General features: G+C 42.7%; 1 non-coding gene across 1 annotated transcript; it reads right to left on the reverse strand.

Moving 5' to 3' along the window:
* Positions 1-3,413: 3,413 nt before the first annotated feature.
* Positions 3,414-3,577, reverse strand: LOC111612115. The gene has a single exon (XR_002754418.1). It is a non-coding gene; the product is annotated as a U1 spliceosomal RNA (small nuclear RNA).
* Between the last annotated feature and the right edge of the window lie 2,085 nt (positions 3,578-5,662).

Here is a 5,662-nt window from a genome sequence, read left to right on the forward strand (position 1 = left end):
TTGCTTAAGAATTAAAAGATGAAGATGGAATTAGACGCTTTTTTGTTCAGGTGAAGAAAGACACAACGACAGGAGAAACTCGTCACTTTCCACCGGTTATCCAGCTGGGAGCAATTAGAGCTTTGTGTTTTATCCAGGCCAGCTGAAAGTGCAGCACCTTTCTGCCGAATGTAACAATATTCACTACAAGAATTGTAAAGCAAACGATCATTTGACTAAGGAGAGCCCCCTTCCTGTAACTGTAACCTCTGTGGGGGGGAGGCCACATTTTAGGACTTGTCCCAAATCATAAGCAAACAGAGTTAAATTGGCTTCCTCACAAAAAACAGGAACGACATTAAGTTTGGGAGACGAGTTGATTCAAGAGTCGATGATCTCTGCGAGGAGACCAGAGGACGACCAGCAGTGGGAGGACATGGAAGAGCGAGAGCGGGACGAAGGAGACAGGGGAGTCCACGGTCCCCTTGCCCCTCGTCGGGCTTCTCCAACAAAGCTTTTGGTGGCTGAGAAAACGGAGACGGGGCCCGACCAGGCGGGTCCAGCTGGGGCAGATCGGACGGAACAATTGGAGCCACTCCCCCTCGGGAGGACGTGCAACGGAGCATCACCAGGGTCATGACGGCTGGAGATTGTGGAGAAATGTTGGACCTCATGATGATGGACATGATACCATCAACGCCAGAACCAGCACCGGAAGTGGACGCTGAGGGACGTAGTGCTTCATTTTCCTAGAGGACGATGGGGTCCTGGAGGGACTCCAACCTTTGTTTCAGACAGATGTTTCAGACCAGCTAAACCCACGACAGCGTTCCCAAGCCCCTCAACGGATTCCTCAGGAGGGCCAGATATAGAAAATTGGAACTTCACAATAAAAGCAGGAGTCAGACAGGGTTGCCCATTGTCTCCCTTATTGTTTATTATGGCAATGGAACCACTAGCATTCCGTGTTGTCCCGTCTTCCCCTTGATTGTTCCCAGGTGTGTCTTGTTCCCTGGTTACCCTCTGTGTATTTAATCCCACCTGTGTTCCTTGTTCCTTGTCTAACATGTCGTACCAGTCTGTCGATGCTGTCTAGCTGTCCAGTCGTTGACCAGTTGCTACCAGTGTTGAGCCTTAAGACTTCCACTCAGCTGTGCTGCCTGGTTTTTTTAATTTGTGTTTTCCTCATTAAAATCATCATTTTCCTCACACCAGCCTGGGTCCTCAGCGTCTGCCTCACCACTTCACGACATGTTTCAGTTTTTATGGGGAACCCAACAAGAAAAATTAAAAAGAGACATTATGTATAGACCACTGGACAAAGGAGGGAGAGATGTGCTGGATATAGGAGTTAAATTTGAAGCTATGTTTATAACACCAATTTTCAGAGCTTGTTTAGACCAGCCTCCTTTTGTCAGATTTTGGCTGGGAGGTCAAAACCTTTTTCAGATAAATGTCCTTCAATTTTCCAAACAGTGGTCCAGTCACTGAAATGTGGCCTAAGGAGATTACACCAGAAACAAATGGAGAATAAGTTATCCCCCCTTGGATAGACTGACTGCAGTTGACAAACTGCACAAAGAAAATGTTATAAAAAACATGGAAAAATGTTAATAAAAACTTGTCAAACATTCATTAACCAATGTTTACCCACGAAGGCCTTCTGGTGCAGGAGAAACTGTACAAGCCATGATTTACAATGTGGCCTAAGCAGGCTCTTAGCATTGGAGTCATGAACGTTGCTCTGAACTTGGTTCTTATGTCTGGCACTGCTCTGTCTAGTTGTCTAAACATTATTTCTCTTTTTAATTTTTCTAGTTGGTTTCCTGTTGGTTTGCGATGACAAATCAGACAGAATCCAGAAATTGTGAAGCTCTGAGGTTTTTTCTTTATGCATTTCTTCAAACATTTCGTTCCAGTTCACAGCAGGACATGCAATCAAGCAACAGTCGCTCTAAACCACCTGGCTTTTAAAGCTTTTAGTCCCTGCCAGGACTAATGAAGGGCTGGAGACAACATTTACGTTTCCAGGTAGAAAAAACATTTGTGCTAAACTATATTCCTAGAAAAATATTTACATAATTACAACTAAAACAAAACAAAATCCAGAAACTTCTCCCTCCCTCTCAAACAACGGATTTTCCCAGTGAGGCTGATTGAAAACACCTGGTCCTGGCCAGCACTGCTCAGGGGCGCGTTTCCATGGCAACACACGACCAGGTGACCTCAAAGAGACGAGACAAACAAAAATATTAAATAACGCAAGTTACTTCCTCCAAACAGACTCCAGGACCTGTCATGGATGGTGGCTCATGGGATCCTGCCGGTCGGAGCCGTTATGCTCCCGCGGCATGTCTGCAACGGCCATCTGCCCCCGACCCGGTTGTGGCGCGCCGGAGTCGGTGAGGCTCCTGCTGTGGGAGTGCAGCGCTGCTGTGGACCTGTGGGCGAAAGCCGGCTCCTTGCAATTCCCACACTTGCCAGCAAGGGAGGTCCTCGAACCACAGCTAGTGCTGTACGGGGTGAGCCCGCAGAAAATGACGAGAAAGGACTTCGCTGAGATGTGGCTCACCCCAGCCACCATCAAAGACGCCATTTGGACCTCCAGAAACTTGCTGGTGAGCAGGCGCAGGCAGATGCCCCCCGTGGCTGTGATCCGGATGGCAGCAGCAACAAGAGCAACATCAAGGGCTGCAGGTGGCGCGCCAAGGACACAGCCACCAAGAAGAATCGCCTGCGCCTCCGTGGACGAAGGAGCCGGCGCTCCACGAGCAGAGGTCCAAGCAGCGGCGGCCTGGCTCTCCGGGTGAGGCAGGAGGGAAGGAGCTTCAGGGCGGGATCCCCTCTGAGCACCAGCGCTGTCTGGAAGGTCGGGACGGCTCCGGACTTGGGAGGGAGTCACCCCGGTCCTGCTCAACTTTTAACCCACAGAGATTTTCTGTTTTATACTCTTGTTCTTAGCCTCTTTTTAGCCTAAAGTGATGAACATGAACATTTTTTGAAAATTTCTGTATAACTGCAAAAATGTAATGGTTTTTTAAATGCTTACAGTAACAATAAAAATTTTCGAAAGAAAAAAAGACGGTTCTGGAGATAAATTCAGGCTCATGATTGGAGCGACGAACAAAGCTCCAAGTTTTGTTCCCATGTCTGGTACCGCTCTCCCGGATTTCTCCTTCAGTCTCTCCTGTCTGCTTCCCCAAAGGAAACCAAACATCATTTTTCTAACTGTTGTCATTATTCTATGGGGCATCGGGAAAGTTGATGCAAGAAAGACCAGAGTGGATATAATTTCTGTTTGACATTGGAGAATATCTGAATTATTATAATATCTGAACTTTCTTCATACATATTTGAATCTTTAAGAGCGCAGTCCGCACAGCTACCATTTCATACATAGTTAAAGTTCAGATATTTTCTCAGTAACAGTGAACCAGGGGAGAGCGCGAACGCAGTCCCCCACTACCAGAAATTATGCAGTCGAGATTCCCACATTTGGGGAATTCGCAGGGGTCAGCACAGCCGGAGTGCAATGGCTGAGCCTCACCCTGGGTGAACCACCTTCATGATCATGGTATCTCCCCTGCCAGGTAAGTATGAGTTGCTCGTCTCTCCCGCCGGGATGTCTTTCGCGGACATACCCGCATGACTCACGGTGCCAAACACAGAAAATACATTGAACCAGAATCAGGACGCTGTCGTACTACACTGGCTAAAACATACAGGAGAAACTGGGTTTTAGAAGAAAATAAAACAGAAAAATGTTTAAAAATGTTTATACATAACGTTTGATTTATTACCCACAATGCAACGCTGCGCTACACTAGCCAAAGCTAACATACGAAATCGCAACTTTTTCTGTTTTTAATGTATTACAAAACATCAAATACAAAATATGTGAATTAAAATAAACTAATCTCGTCGTATTTTTTCCTTACCGTCACGTTAGAATACAGAATGTAAAACATCTACAAGCTTTTTCAATACACGACTTCGTGTTTGCTTCCAGATTTATGTTTTGCTGCCATCTGCTGGCAAATAGAAGTTAATTCTATCTCTGAATTGTGTGGAAATACTCAAAACATGCTTACTGAAACACGTACAGAGTATAAACTCGAAAATGTACTTTAATAATCATCACCTGACCTATTTGGTGCACAAAACTTTAATGTGTATGGATGGGACGAATAACAGTCAGAAGGAAACAGACTGAACACTGTTTCCTTCCTAAAACAATTGCCCAAGTCATTTTTGCCAAAAGTGATTTTTGTTGTTGTTGTTAAAATCACTTTTGGTAAAAACTGACACAAGTTATCATTTGAGAACCTCACGATATGAAGACTGAATATGGACACGCAGAAGAGGCCACCATCGAAACTGTGAACAGATAATAATTCACTTTTTATGGTCTTAATAAGAACTTTAGTTATTTGGCGCCGTCCACAGTGGCTTTTAATAACTAAAATAATAAAGAGCCACAAGACGTATCTATAAATAACAATGGGTTTAATCAGTATTGTCACTAATTACTAAAATCATTTTCCACACTTGAACAATACTAAAAGTAACAGTAATACTGTTTTGGTTGTATTTTCTGCTATTAGGTTGGGAGGCTTGTGGTGTTTTTACATCACTTTCTTCAAATATTAACATGGAAAAGCTTGTATGTTTTGGATTTAAAAACTTAGGAGCAAAAATAAAATGTAATTCTATTTTATTTTGATTTATTTAATTTTAATTTAACAATAACAAATTTTCTTGTAGATATATATCAAAACTTAATAAATTTTCACACATTTTATTTATCTCAGCTGAGGGGAAAATTGCTCTTCAAATTACTTTAGATCTCTAAACTGTTTGCCCCAAAGGGCCAAAACGGACAAATTTTAATTACTGACGGGCCACAAAATTCATTAAATAAAAAAAGATAAAAATGATTTATGAGATTCAACTGACATTTTCCAAGTTTTTTGGACCATGAATCATTTTCTACTTTGTTGGCCAAATTTTTAAAATCACTCTTGATTTGTGGTCAGGGGCTGAACAAAATCATGTCAAGGGCCACAAATGGCCCCTGGGCCATACTTTGAGCACCCCTGCCTTAGACTCTCAGCGGTGGTTAGAGTGCCCAAAATTTGTTCTAAAACAAGAGTAACACTACTTCAACATTTCTATTCAGATAAAAATAAAAAGTAGTCCAAGTGATTATTCGAGTCAGAGTAAGAAAGTTCAAGCGCTGAGTAACTTATCTGATAATTTAGTTAATGTTTAAAATGATTTTATCAAACAGACATAAATAGTAAGATATGAACATATTCTGGGTTTTGTTTTGTTTCGTCTTCATTTAGTGAAGCTACTCACAGTGGATGAAGTATTCAGAAACTTACTCAAGTACAAAAGTACATTTTTCCAAAATGTTACTTCAGAAAATGCCCCGCCTCTCTTCAATCTAGATTTTTTGCTGTAACATTCAGGACGGCTCTGTTGAAAACACAAACGGCCAAAATATTTTTTCCAACTCTGTAGGAAATCAACATAATAAATAAATCAAGTGTAATATTAGCTCAAAACCTCATTTCAGTGGGCACACCGCTTTAATATCGAGGTTAATATGAGCTGAAATCGTGCGGTCTCCGTCTTCAACGTGCGGACCTTGAATGCATCACCTACCATGACTGGAGCC

This window comes from Xiphophorus maculatus, chromosome 18 (assembly GCF_002775205.1).
Source record: "Xiphophorus maculatus strain JP 163 A chromosome 18, X_maculatus-5.0-male, whole genome shotgun sequence".
Lineage (NCBI taxonomy): Eukaryota > Metazoa > Chordata > Actinopteri > Cyprinodontiformes > Poeciliidae > Xiphophorus > Xiphophorus maculatus.